Source organism: Cetorhinus maximus, chromosome 23 (genome assembly GCF_964194155.1).
Source record: "Cetorhinus maximus chromosome 23, sCetMax3.hap1.1, whole genome shotgun sequence".
Lineage (NCBI taxonomy): Eukaryota > Metazoa > Chordata > Chondrichthyes > Lamniformes > Cetorhinidae > Cetorhinus > Cetorhinus maximus.
Genome location: NC_135901.1, coordinates 51,606,645 through 51,629,391, shown reverse-complemented (window position 1 = coordinate 51,629,391; position 22,747 = coordinate 51,606,645). Strand labels below are relative to the sequence as shown.

General features: G+C 41.4%; 1 pseudogene; it reads left to right on the top strand.

Moving 5' to 3' along the window:
* Positions 1-12,738: 12,738 nt before the first annotated feature.
* On the top strand, positions 12,739-14,032 carry LOC144697644 (TBC1 domain family member 20 pseudogene; annotated as a pseudogene).
* The last annotated feature ends 8,715 nt before the right edge of the window (positions 14,033-22,747 follow it).

Sequence of the window (22,747 nt, the reverse complement as noted above, 5' to 3'; positions counted from 1 at the left end):
TAGAGGAAAAGTGCCGCAAAATAATCCGCCACTTCTCAAAGCAATTGGATAAATTAACAATTCATGTTTCTTGTAGCAATGCAAGTTCGGATGCTGAAACTTGCATGCCCTTCATTACATGTTGCCAATTTTCACATCCCATCAGAGAGTCGAGTCGGGAAAGCTGATCGCTAAACAACCTCTGCTTCAACGGAGGACGGACCAGATAGTTTGGCGCCCCAGCACTGAGCTGGAGTGTTAACCTTTCTTACTTCCCATTTCGTGTACTTTCTTATAATAGTCAATGGCCAGTGATTAAAGGAATATCCTTGCCCAAGGTCTGTTTCTGATACAATAGCAATATGATACCTACGATAGTGAAAGCCCAATTTTGCACAACATTCGTTTTGTTCTTGGGAAGTTTGAGTGATAACTGCTTCGACTAACAATAATTTATTACTTTCTAGAAGATGCAGCAGGAATCCTTCATCTCAGGACGAGTATTCTTCTGGTTTGTTGCAGTCTCTGTTTATTATTGTGGTTAATTTTATCCTGCGAGTTGTTTATTTCACAACACAATGCTGCTTTCTTTGTAGTGCCTGCCTCCAACAGGAAGAACTGCAGCAGGTGAAAAAAAGTACACTCTAAATGTGTGGATTAATGACACTTCTAAATTCGTATTGAACTCTAATGTACTGCTGCTGCTTTTATTTTGCAAACTCCCTTACAGTGAACTTAGTGACGATTCTGATACTATCCTAAGGAATATGCGGTCTCTCCAAATGTGTGAATCAATACCTGGTGTCCATGGCAGCGGCTGATCTACTGGTCATTTTAATTGATGTGATACTGAGGCAGATTCCCATTGCTTACGCAGTACTCTTCTTTTTCGTACAGAACGTTAAAGTGTGTAATGTACATGCTGTCCGGCTTTATGCAGTAACTGACTGTTTAGTGTGTTACACGGTTGCTTTTACCTTTGATCGATTTGTGGACATTTGTTGCCAGAAGCTGAAAGGAAAAAATTGCACCGAGAAAACGGCAGCTATAGTTCTAGGAATAGTGACTGTGCTCTTCTTCATGACAAATATTTTTGGTCCTTTACTTTGGCAAGAGAATATATACTTTTTAATGATCCATGGTTTTGCAATGTTTTGGACAGCTTTCTTCTTTCAAGCGTAAGGGGAGCGTTAGAAACTATTCACTATATTTTAACTCCATTTGTCCCCTTCCTTCTGATTCTACTGTTCAATGCTTTGACTGTTAGGCACATTCTAGTATCGAGCAGAGCACGAATGAGACTCCGTGTCCACAGAAGTGGGGAGAGCCACAGTGATCCAGAAATGGAGAAACGAAGGAAATCTATCATCTTGCTGTTTCTCATATCGGGGAACTTTATCCTGCTATGGGTTCTGTTTTTGATTAATTATATATACTTGTGAATTATTATGATGCAAGATAATGCATCAATTAGCATTTCAGATGTACTGCAATAAATCGGATTTATGCATCAGCTTTTGAGTCCTTGTACAAATACGTGCATTTACGCAGTCACTCAGAGTAAATTCAGAAAGGAGTTGAAGTTACTGTTGATATACCCCATCACTTTCATATTTAACTAATTATGCAACAGTGGTTAGAGATTAAAGCTTCCCACCTGGCAGCTGAACTACAAAATAAATTTAAATTGCCCCTGATACAGTTCCCTTTTCAGTGTTAGTTTAAAGTAATTATGCAACAAGCCATACTTTATACAAGCAACTGGGTATGTTATTCACAACTGCAAAGGTATTTCAGTAAGTATGTATCAACATTTTAACAGGACAATAAAATGAGGAAAAATGTACAACGTTTCAATTGGAAAGAAAGGAAAAATGCAGCTTGCCCTTGATTTATTCTTATATAGAGAATGCGTTTTCTACTCGTGTGCTTCTCATAACTTGCCATGGGACAGAGCCTGAGGTCTCAGCTGCAAGAACCATCCACATGATTATTTACCTATTTGGAGAATGCCTGTTCGTTGCACTGTGTAGGTGTTATTATTTGAACAGAAGGACCAAAGTTCCAACGAATGCAGTAAAATTGTTCTTTTGTGAATCGATATTGACTTCATGGTCTTGGTGATCAAGATTAAATAGCAAAGCACACACCTTATCCATACAACTTTGATATGTGTTGGTAAGTTTTCAGCCAGAACTGGGTGCCCACTTTTCCGTGTTCTGAGCACCTACACGATAAAAGAGTCCTGCTCTTTTAATGCTTTCTTGAATGGGTTTTTGGCGGACAGAATGAAATTTCTCGATATCTCCTGATCGCTTTACGCGAGAGACAACAAAAGAAATCATGGCAAGTTATTAAAGTCCCTGATTACACTTGGCACGATTGACAACAATCAAATATTTGGTGGTCATTGAGAGGCAGCGGGAATGAAACAGGTTAAGTTGTTACGAGCGAAACATGATGACGATTTCATAGACATAATTTAATGGCATGGATGGAATGCAAATTTGCCAAGGCAGATATTTAGCCTGAGAATTGGGAGAGCTTTATACGCCAGCAACAATGATGATAATTAAGTTAGTAAAATAAGACAAACAATGATGACGGAGAAAACCTTGTGCTTAATTTAAACGGTGGTACATTATTCCTCGCCCTGGGACAGAAAGTGTCCACCACTTCTGACCTCTTAAGTTTTGTTGATTCCCTGATGATTTCAATTAAAAATTGAACTGTGCATTGTAGAAAAGGGCGATCACGAGGCGGGCGACGCTCTTCAGTGATTACACTCTCTATCAGCTGAAAATATAGCAGCTATGGGTGATCAACGATACAGCCTCGTGGACAAAATGGGAGGCACTTCATCACAATCATAGTAGTTCTGTCTAACTCCATTGTAATTTCCATGGGATTTATGGAGGTTATAAAGGTCGCTCGGGTTTGTGCTTTCCAAACTCAAATGTTATTTGAAAACATTACACCTTGCATTGGTTTCATTGTATTCACGTTTGTCTCATTAAATTGCATTGCACATGACTTAGGGAGAGAGCAAAATGATCCAGCGTGCCTCATTCCTGGCACGTATTAATGCTTATGAGGAGTTAGGGAAGTTTCCTTTATTGTGGATGAAACCATGTTTCTGTGATTATGTTCCAGCCCAGTGATGTACGCACCAACTTGTGGGAAATTGTTGAACTTACAGGTGCAACTGCCTCTCACATCTGTGCATTATTAAATGCGAAGGTCACTCTCAATGGGGATAATCGAAATGTTCTCAGTGAATTAAACGCACTGTAAGAACCATTCCAGTGAATAGCATGAGATAGACACACTTTGAACCGTACTGAAAAGGCCCTTTAGGAGCCTAATTTTCTTACATTGGCTGACTGTTTCCACCAACCCTAATGCATCCAGGACTGCAGGCTGCTCCCAATTCAGTTGTTATGAGCTGACAAGACATTACGTCATCATTCGGATCGGCCTTCCACTTTCTAATACCCCCATGCCAGCACACAACCTCCTTATCACCATTGGATCCCGCTTGCTGGCTGCGAGCAGCCATATAAGATGCGAATCTGTGGCTCTCCTCCACGTTGCTACAGAGTTCAGCAAAGGAAAACACTGATCTCACATTGAAGTGCATTACGTGAACTTTTACATGCCACGTTGAAAGAAACGTGAACAGCATGCCATGAGGGTCTCGTGCGCCAGTGACATTATCCGAATGGCCAGATGTAATTAAAACAAAGTTTTAATTCAAGGAGTATTCATTGTTTGGAAATGTAATACAATGGAGCTGCTGAATAAAGTCATCCACCGCTTTCCCCACTTATAAGTCCGATAGCGTCACTCACTCATTCCATCCCCTCAAAATGGTAGTAAATTAAGAATAAATGTAAACACATGTTCGAACAGCTTAACAACGCATACAAAAAAGATTAGATTCGCGAAAGTAACGATATCAAACTGGAAATGTGCACACCGAATGTCACCATAGTGAAGTTAACTCTCCAGAGTGAATACGATGAAGCAAAATTGGATGTTTTCAAAATAAACGTAAGCCTAATGGGAGTGACCAGTCCAAAATGAAAGGTAACGTGCAGACTTGGGCCTACACATACTGCAAGCAAGCTTCCTGAACGCGACATGCCGCACAAATTAAAGTTGTGTTGAAGTGGAGGAGTGCATATTAGCAGCAATCATGCTGAATCGCGCCGGTGCACATTTAGTGTCCATTGAGGGTGAACTAGAGCTGTCCTGATTGAGAATAAAGATGCAAACCCCCTTCTGCGCATTCTGAATCTACACGTGCTGAACTAGACATGCTCACCTAATTATCTGCAGACCTCAACTAGGCGAGATTGAATATGATCGTGTTCACTGAACGTGGACAGTGAGAAGGGAGGAGGGAAAGGGACAGGTGTTGCACCTTCTGCGATTGCATAAAAAGGCGCCGTGGGAGGGAGATCAGTTCTGACGGACGAGTGGACCAGGGTGTCGCGGAGGGAACCGCCCCTACGGTTTACCGACAGCAGAGGGTGAAGGGAAGATGTGTTTGGTGATGGCATCATGCTGGCATTGTCCATAATGGCAGATGATGATCCTATGCATGCGCAGTTTGTTGGGGTGAAAAGTGAGAACAAGGGCATCCCTATTATGGTTCTGGGGGGGAAAAACTTCTGACAGGTCTTCCTTCTCCCTTAACCAAGTTTTTCCACCCATTGAGGTTAACAGGTCCCTCAACCGTGTTCAACCCATCTCCCGCACCTCTGCCCTCACACCTTCCTCTTCCTCCCCAAACCATGAAAGTGCCCCCTTGTTCTCACGTTTCAACCCACAAGCCATTGCTTTCAAAGGATCATCCTACGCCATTTCCGCCAACTCCTGCATGATGCAAAATCTTCCCTTCAACCACCCTGTCGGCATACCGTAGGGTCTGTTCGCTCCTGGACACCTGATCCACACCTCCATCACCCCCAATACCTTACTTCACACTCACAGCTACTTCCCATGCGATCGTAGAAGGTGCAACACCTGTCCCTTTACCTCCGCCCTCCTCACCGCCCAAGGGCCCAAACACTCCGTTCAGGTGAAGCAGCGCTTCACTTGCACCTCATTCAATTTGGTCCACTGTATTCGCTGCTCCCAATGTGGTCTCCTCTACATTGGAGAGTCCAAACGCAGACTGGGTGACTGCTTTGAGGAACACCATTGGTCTGTCTGCAAGCCTGACGCAAGCATTCTGCCTCTTGCCATTTCAGCACTCCACACTGCTCTCATGACCACATGCCCGTCCTTGGCCTGCTGGAATGTTCCAGTGAAGCCCAATGCAAACTGGAGGAACAGCACCTCATCTTCCGATTATACACTTTACAGCCTCCCGGACTTAACATTGAGTTCTACAACTTCAGGACATGAACTCTCTCCTCCATCCCCACCCCCTTTTCATACTCTTTAATCAGTATTATTTATTTTTCCTTCTTATTTTTTCTTTTTTTCTTTTTAACAACTGTTTTATTTATTTTCATTTTTGTTATCTCCACCTTTTTTCCCATTTTCAATCTTTTTTCCTATTACAGTACTCTGCCCCCTCCACACCCCCACCATGGCCAACTGTCACATGTTCTTGTTGTTCTTTCCAGAGTGCTTATCATAGTTCTGCTATTATCACATTCTGATTTCTGACTTTAATGCCACCATCAGCAATTTCTTTAGCCAGTGCCTCTATCATTAACACGCCTTTGTCATTTTGTCCATGACATCTCTGGCAATCTCTCCTTTGCCTCCACATTTTTACTTCTATTTAGCTCTGAAGTAGAGTCATATGGAGTTGAAACGTCAACGCATATTTTTCTCCACAGATGCTCTTAGGCCTGCTGAGTTTTTCCAGCGTTCTCTTTTTAGTTTCAAATTTCCAGCATCCACGATATTTTGCTTCTACCTTAGTCTTTGTGTAAGTTCTGTAACTTTGTAATTCCTGGAAGACTATGACGCACTACGAACTTGTTTACTCTATTTAATTAACTGATGGCATGAACTGGCAGATATGGCAAAACATTTAATGGCCAGTACATTCGCTCAGCGAAAACATACTTAATAGTTCCTGCCTTCATGAGAATGCTACAGAGCACACCATATTGATACAGGTACTTCGATTAGATGTTTGCAAAGATGAGTTCCAAATTTTGATCATTAGAATAAGACATGACACGTTTTCTTATCTTAAATAAATCGACACTGAATCTCCCTGCAGGCCGTCGGTATCTTGGTAGAAAGTAATAAAACTGAATGAAATAACAGGAAATAAAAACAATAATGGGCAGCATGGTCCCATTTGTAATTTACTCATTAGCGAGCCAGTCAGGAGGAAACAGGGAGTGACATTAGTAGTGAAATTGCACCCTCAAAAAACGACGAAGAAACTCATCATGGACTCAACAAACCAATCGGGGGCTGATCATGCGCTGATCAAGCCAATCAAACTTCAACAACACCACCGATCGTGCAAATGGGTTGTCGTGTGGAAAGAGTTAGAAAATTCCAGCTTTCAGTTGCCAGGCTAGCTGAATTTGAAACTGAAGACTGTTTTCTAGCTGGGAAAAGAGACCCGAGGAATCGGGATGGGGCGGGAGGAGGGTGGGGAGGGTGGGTGGGGGGGGAGGGGGGTGTTGGGGGAAGGAGAGCGAGGGAGAGGTTGGGGGTTGCTGGGATGGTTGGCGGCGGGGGAGGGTGTTGGAGGTTGAGAGAGAGAGAGAGAGGGAGAGATGGAGAGGGTGGTGGTTGGTGGGGGTGTTGGGGAGGGCAGAGGGACAGAGAGAGAGAGAGGGGTAGGGTGATGGTTGGTGGGGGCTGGGTTTGGAGGCGAGTGTTGACAGAAAGGGCCACATGTTGCTTCACGCCTTAGGCTATGTAGGAAGGCAAGGACTGCGCTGAGCCCGTAACATCACTGAAAAACTTGTAACGTATAGCTTTTGTTGCTTAATGAATGTTCATGAGTAGCTTGACTAGATTGTGTCCAATTGACTGAAATGTTAAAGACTCAAAAGAATATATAAATACGGAGTTCGTGGGATTGGAGGTTAAACACGCCCAAAAAACTAACAGCAGATTGCACAATGGGACATGCTGATCATCAATTCATATTTGTGGGAAAAAGATTCAATACTTGCATCCTAGATGAACTGCACAATCGTCTTTCAATTCCATCAAAGTAGAAGATTTTGTCTGCCTCGGCAGACGATCACCTCATCCTCATTCCCTCCAATTCCTACAGCCTCGTCAACGACCCCTTCCCCTCCCTCCTGCACCTTACCACTTCCACCCTCCCTCCTCCGCCTCAGTAAAGACATGGTTCATTCAGAAAGAAAACGCCTACGATGCCATGAAAATAATAATTTTCATAAAATTTTGTGATGCTTGTAAAGGTATGTTAATAGTAGAGTTTTGAATGGTTTCTCTGTGTGACTTTATGTATCTGCGTGTGGAGGACAGTTAGTTGAATTGGAGGCAGTTGCTCTGTCGTTTTTGAGTTATCAAAATGGAAGCCAGGGTTGAAGCGTTAAACAGGTAAACATGGCTGAAGTTTTAGGATGTGAGGTCTGAGGAACAGTTGCATTTTCAGGTAAATTATGTTGGTTTGAATTTCAAAGAGTTGATGAGATGTCATTCCAAGCTATAAGAAGCTTAGCCGAATGTTGTGTTTATTTTTCCGTAGGTTATTGATGAGTACTGTGAACGATTTATATTATGAGAAAAGTAAAATTGCAAAGACACATTGGAACAATGGATTTTACATTTACAAAGAGAGAAACATATATAGTGTAGATCAGGTTACTTGTAAGGGGGAAGGAATTCTAAGACCTAACACAAATGTGAAACGCCTCCAGCCTCTATGCATCAAGTTGCTGTTCACAGGAATCAATGCTAAGAAAACTCATTGTGAATATCATTGCCCAGGGCATTTTGTGCTTTGCCTGGATCTGTTGAAGCTTATTTGTTTTTACAGTTGCATTAACGGAAGTGTAGCTGGTTGTCCGATTAACCAGGGAATTTGGGAATTATTAGAGTGGTAATTTGGAGGCCTAAGTATGTGCTTAAAACATGTCCCTCTATTCATAAATGTTTAATATAGTTTTGTAAGAAGGCCCCTAAGACTCGATGCACTTGTTACAACTGAATTCAAGTCACACATCTCAAAATAAAATACAAATTGCAATCCAGTTGTGGCAGCTGTTTCAAGTTTCCCTCTAGGAATTGATCAGCTCGGCATTCACCATCCACTGTGCCATAACAATGAGAAGGGTAAACCAATGGTTGATAACTAAGGAAGTTAAGAAAATTATCAAATTGTAAGCAAAGCTGTATAATGCTGCAAATATTAGGGTAGGCCAGAAAGTTAGGAAAGTTTTCAAAATTTGTAACGGATGACTGAAAGCAAAATAAGAGAACGAGAATGTGGAGTGAAAGAAAAATATATATACACATATATATACACACACATAGATATAGATAAAAAGATTAACAGATAGATAGACAGATAGATATATAGACAGACAGGCAGACAGACAGACAGACAGATAGATAGATAGATAGATAGATAGATAGATAGATAGATAGATAGATAGATAGATAGATAGATAGATAGATAGATAGATAGATAGATAGATAGATAGATAGATAGATAGATAGATAGATAGATAGATAGATAGATAGATAGATAGATAGATAGATAGATAGATAGATAGATAGATAGATAGATAGATAGATAGATAGATAGATAGATAGATAGATAGATAGATAGATAGATAGATAGATAGATAGATAGATAGATAGATAGATAGATAGATAGATAGATAGATAGATAGATAGATAGATAGATAGATAGATCGATACGTACATAAGCACATACTTAAATACATACATATAACAGGGCAGAAAAGTTTTCTACAAGCAGATTAAAAACGTTACAATAGCGGAATTGAATTTTGGACCTTTAGCAGGTGAGACAGGGAATCAATAATGGGAAACAGTAAAATGGCAGACATTTTAACAAGCATCTTACATCTGTTGTTAAAGCTTAAGGAACCAAAACATCCCTAGAATAGGAACACCTCTAGGGTCAAAATGGGGAGAAGAAATTGATACAATCATCATCACTAGAGAGGAAGATGGTGGCATTGTGAGAGTGCCACTGGACCAGCACTGCAGTGAGAGCTGTGTCAAAATACCATTATGGTAGCTGGTGGGATTTATATTCAGTTAATTAATCTTGAAAGCCAGTTTCAGGAATGGTGAGCATGAAACTAATATTGTTGTCATAACAACGCATCAGGATCACCAATGCTCTTTACGGAATGAAATTTGCCATCTTACCATACTTCGCTATGGTTGTCTCTTAACAGCCGAGTAAAATGGTTAACAAGTTACTCAGTTCAATGGCAATTATAAGTGGCGAGCAAGTGCTGGCCTTGATGTCAACACCATATCCTATGGAAGAATAAAAGGGGGGGAAAGCACGAGGGAAGCACTAAATAATAAAAAACGGGGATCTCCCTCCCTAAAAAGATCGATGGATTTATTTGAACCACATGGACTGCAGCGGTTCAAGGAGGCATTGCACCACCACCTTCTCAAGGGTAAGTAGGATAAGAAATAAATGCTGGCCCAGGCAGCGACGCCCACAAGCGATGAATGAATTTTTAAAAACTGACAAGTCCACTCGAACTATGGCCTACAATGTACGACTCAAAATGATTGATGCATTATTTGTAGATGCAAAACCTCCACATGATCGACATTCTGGAAAGTTTGGAAAACTGGAAAGATTGGCAATGCTTCTACTCAGGAATAGATGGAGAAAGAAAACAGGAAACTATAGGCTAGGTAATTTTTCATCTGTTGCTAGAAATATGGTAGATTTCTCTCTTAAAGAGATTGTGCTAAGGCATTTGGTACATCATAATGCACTCAAAAACATTCAACATAGTTTTATGAAAGGGGAAATCACATTTGATGAATGTATTAGAGGTCTTTGAGGAGTTAACAAGTAGGATGGTTAAAGGCAATCCGGTAGGTTAAATGTATTTGGATCTGAGTATTGCTGAAAAAAAGAGACATGTCGAAACTTTTCGTATTGCACTCATCAGGATACTTCGAAAGAATACCAAGATAAGAGGAAATCAACAATATATACTGTACGCGACGAGAGTGCACATTGGTTGGCAAATTGAATTATTCCTAGAGGCGCTGCCATGAAGAATGTACCAGTGATCGTGACTAACATTTATCTGTCAAACAATGCTTGAAACTTAAGTGAGGCAGCATGACCATGATTGGTAAAGGCATTGCCCAGAGGAATGAGCCAGCGAATGCCTCTTACTTATTTCGTTCAGCTGAAACAGGAGCAATCTGTTCAGGTTTCTTTTTTAAACCTGTCTGAAAATAACAGAGCCCAGTGTATTTATATACGTAGCTTCAGTAAACGAAAATTCACCACATTGTCACCCGTCTGACAATCTTAAAGTCGTTGTCAGTGCATTTCTTAGCACATTGATGATTACTTGTCAAAATGTTGTCCAATCGTGGAATTACATGCAGTGCTGGACGCTGTATTTTGAGTTTTGTAAGCACGGGCTGTTTGGACATGATATTTCCCTTGTCTGTTATGATCCACCAGCCTTTGCGATGTATTGCCTGCATACCGAGCATGACACCCGCACTGAAATTCATTTATCATTTTTCTAATTTGTATAGTAGGCAGAACATCTTTTTGGTTTGACAACAGCATCTTCTTAGTGGCGAATAACACTCGTGTTGCTATTGCATTTTTGCAGCGTGAAACAGCTTCACCTGTTGCTCACGTTTTTGAGATGCCTTGCCCTTCCAGGTCGACTTGCCACTTGTCAGGAGGAAGAGGAAGGCCTGATGATTTAAGATTTTCTGTGTCATGCAGTGTGAAATTATATGAGCAGGGTAGCCAATATACCAGTGAATGCCTTTAATTCGCCCCCTTTCATCATCAAGTGAGGAAATGAGTAACGTGGTATATGTATTCCATGCTGGTGTGATGGTAGGTATATAGGCAATACGTCCCATAGACTCGAAAATCGTATCAAACAGCATGTCTCAGCCGCTGTTCGAAACATTGTGTCTGTTTCAGCAATAAACAAAACAAGAGGCGGCCATTCGCTGACACCTTCCTCAGGGAATGCCCTGACAAATCAGGGTCAATCTATCAGTCTTATATTTCAAACAATTCTTGCCAGTTAACTGTCATTCACCATCACTGGTCCATTCGCCATGGCAGCACCCCTACCAATCAGAGTCCACTTGGCGACCAATAAGCACTCTCTCCTCACACAATAGAAAATGTTGTTTTTCTCCTCATGTTGGTATTCTTGCGAACAGTCCTGACAAGTGCAAGACGATAAGCTTCGACTTGTCTCTTTGTTCAGTAGTGCTCAAATTCTTTCCAACCAAATTACCATCTGCGTTTGGTGTTCCAAAAAGCATTCTGTTACATATAATCTTACTTTACAAGATAAAAGCTCCTAGCATGTTTGATAATATATTGGTCGGATTAGAAGGTTGATTAACTAATAGTAGACTGGGAAACAGGGTGAAAGGGTAACTACAACTTGGTGAACTGTGAGGAGTAGATTGCCTAGGAGTAAGTCCTGGGGCTTCAAATATATATTAATGGTTTTGATAACTGTTCTTTACCCAAAATTCTTAACGATACAAAGCTGGTGAGGGAGGTAATTTATAAGGGGGTTGCAAATTGATATTGATAGGTTAAGTGTTTGGAAACATATTCGGAAGATGGAGAGTCATGTGGGAAAATGTGGCATTGTCCGTTTTTACAAAAATAATATAAAATCACGATGAATTTAAACTTGATGAACTGGCCCGGTAGACATGACACGTTACCGTGTTGACGTGCAGTTATCCGCACTGGCATCAAATATGCTGAACTGAACCTGTGCAGACTGAATGTAAGCGTGATGAGCTAGGACAGTCGACAGTGCATAGAGCCCTGGTGAACAGGACTCAACTTGTAAGTGTGCTGAACTGCAGATGTGGGCACTGACTGTTTGCTGAACCAACATTTCCCTCCCCACATCAAATACAAACGTGTAGAATAAATACAATAGGCACAGTCATTATGCCTGCAGAGTTGGAATTGCCCATAGTGAACGTAAGGGTGGAAAAACGAGTCTGTGAACACGGCTGTGGAATTGCTGACCTAACCCTGCTCAAAGTAAACGCTGCTGTTCTGACTTGATCCAATCACTTCGTTCCGACTGAAACTTTCGGCAGTGTATGTAATCTTGGGAACCTGGCCAAAGACACAACGTAACTGCTCACATGGAGCTGTGGTCTTGAATGTATCTGTACTGACCTTGATCAATCAATCGTGCTAAACTGGACCAGTGAAACTGGACCTGGGAAAAATGACTGTTACTGTGTTTTACCAATTAACACTGATTGTGAGAGGGCTGAACAAGAAGGATCAATATTGAAAACAGCTGAACTGAACGGTGCTGTTTGACAAGTAAGAATTGTACTTTGTTGTAACATTTGGCTATTTCACTTCAGAAGCTGTCAATTTACTTTTTTAAGAATGCAGTCCATTGCACCAAAACAAACAGAAGCCTGATTGCATCATGACTGATCTGTTTGCTTCAATTAGCGTAATTAACGTACCCATTTAATTACCTCCTTGGATCCTGACATCGGGTATAAATGCGGAGGCCGGGCCGGGCCGGCTGCTGAGGGCAGCAGGGAGAGAGGGAGAGGGAGAGATGGCGGTTCCGGCAGCCGCTGCTATCCAGGTTCCTTTTTTTTTTAAACAGAAGCAGGTGAAGGAAACAAGATTCGCCAAATGAAGAAGGGCAGGACGCCGAGTGTGAAAGGCCAGGGGACCGTTACCTGCGGGAGAGCGGCAGAACCAGAATCAAAGAAGAAGAAGAAGCTGGTGGCTATTCACCAGGCGTTGAATGTTGACCCGGTGGATGTGGAGACTCTGCGGCGATCTGCCATTAGCGAGGGTGGGCTTCTGACTGATGAGATCCGCAGGAAGGTCTGGCCAAAGCTGCTGAATGTAAATGTTTACAACCTACCTCCGAAACCAGGCAAGGATATAAGGGAAGGCCACAAAGACCACAACCAGGTGCTCATGGATGTACAACGGTCGCTGCGCAGGTTTCCTCATGGCATGCGACCAGAGGAACGTAGAGTCCTACAGGAGCAACTGATCAATGTCATTCTTTACGTCTTGCAAAGGAACCTACAGCTTCACTATTATCAGGGCTATCACGACATTGTCGTGACCTTCCTCCTGGTTGTCGGTGAAAGGATGACCATTGCACTCATGGAGATATTATCTTCCTATCATCTCAGGGATTTTATGGATCCCACAGTGGACAGCACTAAGCATATTTTAAACTACCTAATGCCAATTCTGGAGCGGGTAAACACAGAACTCCACAACTTCATGCAGAGGGCTGAGGTCGGAACCATTTTTGCCCTGAGCTGGCTGATCACCTGGTACAGTCATGTCCTCTCCAAGTTTCGCCATACCGTCAGGCTCTATGACTTCTTCCTAGCGAGTCACCCACTGATGCCAGTCTACATTGCAGCGGCGATTGTGTTGCACAGGGAGAAAGAAGTACTGAGGTGTGACTGTGACATGGCCAGTGTCCATCAGCTGCTGTCCAAAATACCACAGGACCTTCCTTATGAGGTGCTGATCATCAAAGCGGAGGAGCTCTTTTCCCACTACCCACCCCAGAGCTTGCAAAACAAGCAGCACTTCAACTACACAAAAGGAGTTCTTAACCCACCAATCAAGACTGATCACAAGTGTAAAAACGCTGAGCTGTGAAGAAAGACTAGAGAAGCTTAGTTTTGACAATGTGGAAAGTGGGACCTGAGCAAAATGCACAAATTTAATAAACACTGTATAGAGAAGCTAAAAGCAAAATGTTACTTATAAGTACCCCAAGGAGTTGGACCATTGGGTATGTATTTAGAAATTAGTAAAAGGTACATTTGGAACAGAAAAAAAAAAGTCACAATTTTCTAAAGTAGTGCAGAGCGCTCTCCGGTTCTCTGATAGAAATGCACGGATTACCGAAAGGCGTGGTGTTTGCCGTTTACTATACGGTTCTTGCAGCAATCGGAGTTCCAGGTAAAGTACTGCAGTTAGCGATAACACTGCTTTTACTTCTGTTGTTATTCTCCTTGGGAACTGTGTTCAGCATTTGTTGCCCATCCCTAATTGCTCTTGAACAGAGTGCCTTGCTAGGCCATTCCAGGTTGCAGCTAAGAGTCAGCCACATTTCCGTTGGCCTGTACTCACATGTAGGACAGGTCAGCTAAGAACGACAGATTTTCTTTCCTGAAGGACATTAGTGTTCCAGATGTTTTTTTTTTGTTTTCTTTTTAATGACAATCGACAATGGTATCAGGCCATTATTACCGACACTGGATTTAAATTGCAGACTTTCAATCATTGAATTTAAATTCCAGCAATTGATATGTTAGGATGTGAACACATGAAGCCAGAGCAATCGCCTGAGCCTCTGGATTAATCGTCCAGTGATATTAGCGCGACACCACCGCCTCCAACTAATGCATCTCTACTGCATCATTGACACCTTGACTTTGGGTGAATTGCCACACTGCTAAGGTACTGTAAAGGGAAATCTCATTGCATCCTTGACACGTACTGTGTATGGAATATGAAACTGTTATCAACCAACACATATAGATCTAATCTATTATCGATACTGTTATTCCAGGTGAAATATCGCATTTTTGTCATAATGTAAACGTAGTTCTAATATTTTATGGGCATGTCAACGTGGCAGATTGACAAAGTTGTTACAAGGGGTACATGGGGAAGGTCTATTGTCTAATTGACAGCGCCAAGCTAATTTCCACGAAAGAGTCACAGATTTAGATGTTTCAATAGTAAAGAAATTCACGATTGAATTTAATAGTGATGTTTGAAAGGACGTCCTGAGTTAATGTGACAAAAATATGAGCAGAGTGACAAGCCGCTGTTATGTGAATGAATCTGCATTTACATAAAACTCACAAAATGTCAGTCCCTAACTTTAATTATTTCAGCCTGGCTCCCATTGCACAATATTGCTACTGTCATGTCTACAGTACTCACTGCTAACCACTGGATTTCCTTCAGCCCCCGACGTTTCCCATCTTCGGTCAAATCCTTGGGTTGATTGAGGGCCGATGACTGTTAGTATCTGTGTGAAAGAAAGACTTTGCGTTCAATGTCGACTGTGCAGGCAAAACAGTTAATTTTCCTGACATCTTAAACCAGTTTTGAGGAACCACCTCGGAAGGAAACCATTATCTAAGGGTTCCAGGGGACAGGTGGAAAAATTACAACCCAGGTAATCATCAAGGGAAGATCTTGGTCTGGACACTGCGTCCTTACCAATAACCGTCCATCCATTGTTTCCCTCTCTCTGAGAATAGATTCGAAAAGCTTAACAGACTAATTTTCCAAAAGTGAACACAATTGCCGAATGAGGGAGCTTAAGGATCTATCCAGCATTTAGTATATTTTCCGTATTAACTAATTATTTTCAAAACGTTTCGTTGGTCGTTGCATCATTCTACTTTTTCATGCATTTAAATGCCATCTACAATGCATTTGTCTAGTTTTTTCCTTTCTATCAGAGTTTGCAAAGTCGGTTTAAATGTGTTGCATTTTATTTATTTATCTACATTAAGCTTTAACAGAATCACAGAATCTTAATGGCAAAGAAGGAGCACATTTGTTCAGTTGTGTCGGCACCGGCTCTGTTAAAGAGCATTTTGACCTCGTGCCAAGGCTCTGCGTTTTCCTCCTAACCCTGCACATTACCTCTATTCAAATAATCATCTAATGCCCTCTTGAATGCCTGGGTTGAACATCCCAACGACATTGTCATATCCTATTCGTAGTGAGGGTAAATATTTATAAAAAAAATCATTGTCCATGCTGGAAGTGAAAATTTCCAACCCAATATAACAAGTTAATTTTTGCAAATTGCACATATAATACTGTAAAAATGGTTGAACTTTCTGGGCATCCGACCAACCTAGTCACTTACAATCTCACTAGCACATACAATATCATTGTCTCCCTCTGTCGCTTTCTCTCTGTTGCAGCTAACTTTTCAGTGATTGTGATCCTGTCCCGAAGAAGATGTGGCCTCTCCAGATGTATTACCTACTACCTGGTGTCCATGACGGTGACGGATCTTTTAGTAATTATCACCGCTGTGATTTTCAACCGGGTTGCTCGCCTTTACTTCCCATTTAGTTTCCTGTCCATCACACCGGTATGCAGTGTCCGTTCTGTCTTACTATATGCATCAATTTATAGTTCTGTCTGGTTAACGGTCGCTTTCACCTTTGACAGATTTATGGCCATTTGTTGCCAGAAGCAGAAAATAAGATATTGTACTGAGGAAATAGCGATGTGGGTCATAGCAATCGTATGTACACTGAGGTGTTTAATAAACTCTTTCCTGTATTTTATATATGAACCTTTGTATGTAGTTAAACATATACCCAGGCGCTGTAGCATAAAAAAAAACATTTTATACCTCAACTGCATTGGCCGTGTATGATTGGTTCCACCGCATTTTAACCCCTTGTCTGCCAGTCATTCTGATTTTACTGCTCAATATTTTGACTGTCAGACATATCCTAGCAACCAATGCAGCCCGCATGAGGCTCCGTGCCCATGGAAACAATCACAGCGACCCAGAAATGGAGAGCCGAAGAAAGTCCATTGTTTTACTCTTTGCCATCTCGGGCAGTTTCATTCTGTCATACTCATTAATTTTTGTGACAATTCTCTATGTTCGAATTGCCAGACTTTCTTATTTCTCTGGCACAAATTTCAGCGAATCAAATTTTATTCTCGAGGAAAGTGGATTCATGCTTCAGCTTTTGAGTTCCTGTGTCAACCCGTTTATTTATGCAGGAACGCAGAGGAAATTCAGAGAGGAGCTCAAGAATGGTGTGAAACATCCATTGAGACTAATTCTTAAATCATTTAAATAAAGTAAAATCCAACATGAATTGCATAGCTTTGTTTGGACATTTTTCTTCATCCCAGTGCCAAACACGGCTGTCCCTCCTGAATACATAGTCATTCGTTGTGTGATCCTGTATGATTGTGTAAATCGAATAATGTGCAGGTACGCTGTAGCAGTTCAGTGTTTCAACTTATTCTGAACAAATATGCATGTCTCTTCCCATTGCAGTCTCAGGGCTGGTACATTACAAATAGCTTCGCGTTACTGGAATGCCTTTAACTGCCAGAGGCAGACAGTCCTACCTGTCGTGTATCATTGTGTATCAAGTTTAGCTTTCTTAATAAAGAGAGTTTGATATCCGTCCTGTGCATGATTTAGTTCTTGACAGTATGAGTTTTTCTTAAATGGAATTTCATTCTGTACACATGTTGTTCTTGCCGCATTAGGCACCACCCACAGCCATATCCCTTTATTCACAAACTTAGCAACAGTGGAATTGTTGGAGGACAAAAGACAAAACCCAATCTAGTTCATCTTTTTGCAAATTTCAATTGGTCAATTAGGACGACGTCCCCAGTGTATTCAATAAACTTCAAATTAATTCAACAAGGGGCATATGCAATAAACATCTGTATATCAAAAATAACCTTGTCAAATTAAAATAAACTTTGTATTTACTAACCACTGCTTTCTACTGCCTAAATGTATTTCTATCATGCTGGAAATTAACTGGTATATAGGAATGATAGGACTAAATTTGCCTTTACCCCGCATACAATCCTGCGCTTCGCACGCATTATGCCTCCAAATTGCTCAGATATTGCATTTCAAAATGTTATGCAACGAATCAAGTTACCTAGTTTACATTGCAAGAATCGATATCAACGGTTTGCGCCATACCTACAGATAGAGTGGTCGAACACTGAATGATTTATTGTTTCAGCAGTTTGGTTTCTAATTTGCCTCCTTCAAGCACAAGTTGTGTGGTCTGCTTCTACCTTTCTGGACAATGTCAAATAAGTTCCCTTGCTCTTGATCATGTGCCTTGCTTAGAACCTTGCAAATATAAACAACAATCAGATCACATTTCCTCCTTGTCCTTTTCAAAGAAAAATAGCTCAGATTGTATAATCGTTCCAGTTCGATACATCCTTTCGAAGTCATTCTTGGTCCTCTCCTCCATGTCCATTCCACGGTTGCAATATCCTATGTTGTGCAAAACTGCACATGCTAAGCTAATTGCAGTGGTGCTTGTAATTTAGAAAGCGACTGTATTACCTCAGCATATCGAATCAATATTCAGAAATCAATAAATTCCAGTTTCATATTTGTTTTGGTCATTGTTTGCGGCAGCTTAATTTTGTTGGCATAAGGAGCTCTGGGAAGTGTTTCATTTCTATGTATTTTTCTCCCATTCTCAGAGCTCGTCCGATCCTCTTTTTATCTTCTCCACGTGAATAATTTCCCATTTCGTAACATTCTGAAGTAAACTGTGCTTTCACATAATTTTTTGATGGGGCGTGTTGTGGTGGTGGGGGCGGGGACGGTGGGGGTTGTGTGGTGGCTTTGGACACATCCTATCTGAAACGCAACTGAACCTTCTGTGCTTCAGGGAAATTAAAACTGAAAGCAGACGAGCAATAGAAACTGAAGGTGGTTGCAATCAGGTCAACTACACAGAGCCAACCAAGCTCAAATAATCCAATGCTGCAGAGCAGGAAGTACCAGGAAATCTGAATCGAGGAGCAGGGATATGGGAAGCTAAGATCATTTCCCCTGTTTCTATAATTTGTGAAGGAACCAATTGAACAGAACTGTCCATACACATTCAAAGGGCTGTTACTGAGGGTTTGGATTATGATGTTTCTGGTGCATTCATGTCATTGAACCAGTCGTAAGTAGAGCTGTGAAGATTTTGCAGATGTGTGTCATATTGGTGAAGACAATGCCTGCGGAATTCGGCTTGCTTGCAATCTATATTGCATGAGTATCAGTGGTTTGACGGGACTGGAAAATCAGCTGGAATTGCACCTGACAATGTTCAGAGTTTTACAGCAGCTTGTGGCTGAAATTGGCGCTAAGTGGCCAGCCAATTAAATTCATGAACAAAAACAAAAATACCTTGAAAAACTCAGCAGGTCTGACAGCATCTGTGGAGAGGGATTTTCGAGACTGTATGATTCTTCATCAGAACTAAGACATATAGAAATGAGATGAAATATAAGCTGGTAGAAGGGGGTGGGACAGGAGAGCTCGATAAGGGGCCAGTAATAGGTGGAGGCCAAGAAGAGACTGCCAAAGATGTCATAGACAAAAGGACAAAGTGGTGTTGACGATGGTGATATTATATAAACGATGTGCTAATGGGGAAATTAAGGGAAGCAAGCTAGTGGCAGATGGTCCTGGTGCGGGTAGGGCGGGTGGAAGGGATTGAAATGGACTAAAAGGTGGAGATGAAACAATAGATCGAAATAAATTTAAAAGTAGGAGGGAACAGAAAGAAGCATATTGTCGTAAGAAAATGTATTAATTATTGTAAAAAGGGGGATCGGAAAGGGGGTGGAGATGGAGGAGGGATTTCATGATCTGAAGTTGTTGAACTCAATGTTAAGTCCAGAAGGCTGTAAAGTGCCTAGTCGGAAGATGAGGTGCTGTTCCTCCAGTTTGCATTGAGCTTCACTGGAAAATTGCAGCAGGCCAAGGACGGACATGTAGGCATGAGAGCAGGATGGTCTGTTGAAATGTCAAGCGACAGGGAGGTCTGGGTCATACTTGCAGATAGACCGAAGGTGTTCAAGTAAATTCATGATATTTATCCATGTATTGCCTGCCGTTTTAGTGTAATATATAGTTTATATTAACTGCAATTTGTCATTTAATTCATGTTTAATTTATGTTCACATGGAATTAATTGTTAAGTAAACATTATAAAATAAAACTCCCTTTATTGATTTGTTTTCCATTGTAGTCATTAGTTGAATTGGTTCTTTGGGTTTCATCGTCTCCACGGGGAACATGCGTACATCGGATGTCATTTTACACCTTCATGCCAAATTTCGGCATGGTTAACAGCTATTGTACATTCTCTTCTTCATCTTTTCAGTTTGTCATCTTCATTAGGTTCATTTCATCTGCAAATTTTCCTGCTGCAAAAATGCAATTGGTCCTTTGATCTCCAATTACATGTCATTTATCAAAGTTCTGAGAATATGAGGCCTAAGACAAAACTCTCGGAAATGTACTTGGAACATTCTGTCAGACCGATGATAATCCACGTATCACCACGCTCTGGGTTCCATCCATCAACGAATTATAATGTTGTGATTGTAAAAGCTATTTTTAAAAATCCACAGGTTCTGGGCGATACTTGTTGTCAAACACATTCTTTACAAATGCCATGCACCAAAGCCAACTGGAATCCTCAGTTACAGGGGTCATCCTTCCAAAATGGAAGTTATCGCCGCTCATTCCTGGGATGCAGAGTTTACCTCATATAAATAGTTGAACAGGTTGGGCCCAGCCCCACTGGAGTTTAGGAGAATGAGATCTGATCTTATTGGTTGTTATTATATCTTGAGGTGCTTGATAAGGTGGATAGCGGAGCATGGTTCCTCTTGCAGGAGAGGCTAAACCTAGGGGAAATAGTTTAATAATAAGAAGTGAGGAGATTTGGTTTTTTTTATCACTAGTAGGTCGTTAGTTTGTGGAATTGCATTAGTGGGGGATGGGAATTTAAATTTATTCAAGGCTGACTCAGATACACTTTTGATAGGCAAGGGAGTCGATGGTGATGGGGTGGGGTGGGGGATGGGGTGGAGAGGTGGGTAGGCAGGAAAGTGGAGCTAAGATCACAGCCAGATCATCCATGATTATGTTGAAAGGCAGACCAGGCTCGAAGGGCGAGATGCCCTATTCCTGCTCCAATGTTCAATGTCCCTATGTTCCAAGTTCCCCAAAACTTCTCTGCCACACAATCCATATAGAACTGTGAACTACATGGCATGGTCTCTCTTTTCTGAGCTTAGATTGGCTTTCTTTGGGTTAGACAGCTACGCAGATGTTTACGGTGTTTTCCTTGGTAAGTTTTCACATAATTGGGTCGCAGTAGACATCTAAATCAATATTATTCGTTTCCCACGTTCATAGGAATTCCGTGCTGTTACCCTTCATCAACTTGACGGTTTTCTTCTTCCTGTGATTTTTTAGCTGCATAGCTTCCAGGCTCAGTTTATAGCGCACAATGCTTACTGATAGGTCAAGATGTCGTAACATCGGTGGAAACATATGCTCCTATAGAATGACAGATATTGTATACATCCTGCTCCCTCTTGGTCTCTCTCTCTCTCTCCTAAAGATAGTGATGCTTGCTGGGTTCTTCAAGTGTACATTAAAACCTGATGCACTCTCGCTTTTTCTGGAGCTCCTCTCTGATGGGAATATCCCAAGGTCAAGAGTGGACTATTCAGTAGCACGATTATGCCCGTCTATTAAACTAGATCATGGAAAATTTCTATATTATTTTAAGCAACTCTACAGAATCACAGAATTGTTACAGCGCAGGAGGAGGCCATTTGGCCAAACCTTCTTGCTCAGCTCTCCCAATGAACAATTCATTCGTGCCATGCTCCCGACATATGCCATTAACACTGCATTCGTCCTTTTTAGAAACAATCAGGATTCCCTCCAAATAATGCGATTGAACATTCCTCCAGTGCACTCTCTGGCAGGGCATTCCAAACCCTAGCGATTCGCTGCAAGATGTTTGCTTTTTCTCTCTTATTTCATTTTTGTTTCTCTTGTCAATGACTTTTGATCTGTGGCTTCTTCGCTCCGATCTTTCATGAGCAGAAGACATTTTTCCCTACCGAATTTTGAATACCCCTATCGAATCTTCACTGGGCTGTTGGTCATATTAATTCTCCTAAACAGCAGACGGATATTAATCTCAGTGTTGGCTTTAAAAAGAAGTTACATCCCCAGTATCAAGGGCTCTTTGAAAAAGCGGATTGCACATGTTGTGAAAAGATTATGTTACTGAGCTAATAATCCTGAAAATTAGATCAATGATCCAGAAATATGAGCTCCCAATCTTCATAGCAGTAGAGGAACTCAAATTCTGCCAATTAAATAAACAGGAATCTATTGCTTTGTTGTAAAACTTATCTAGTTTACGTGTTGCCCTTTAGAGAAGACATCTATCTTTTTTGTCTGTTCTTGCTTATATGCGACTTGAAACCAACAGGAATGCGGCTGAGTCTTAAGTGAACGAGGAAATGGCCGAGCAAGGCATTTAGTTTTATCAAACTGTGAGAGGTTGTTTAATATTAAGCAAAACAGTTGGTTCTGATATCGACCGAGGGCTTGGACATGGCAAAGGGATACCAGCCCAATCAGCCATGTGAAGTTCTCCTCAGTACCATTTGAGTATTTGGAACAAATCTCAAGAGCTCTCCCATGGGCTAGGCAAACAGCAGCCTGACCTCGTGTTGCACAAAAAGTGGTATATTTCAAAAATATTATATAATCCTCCATTTTCATTTTGCTGTTTCTAATTAAGAGGGTAGGCAAACCACAGCTGGCACAGGTAGGAATACCGTAATGCAGATTGTCCCTAGGAGTCCTCAATATTGACCTAGCTCCTATTATGACAGCAGGTCAAACATGGGCAATTAATCCCTCAGGCGGCCACCACCTACAGCTGGCCTCAG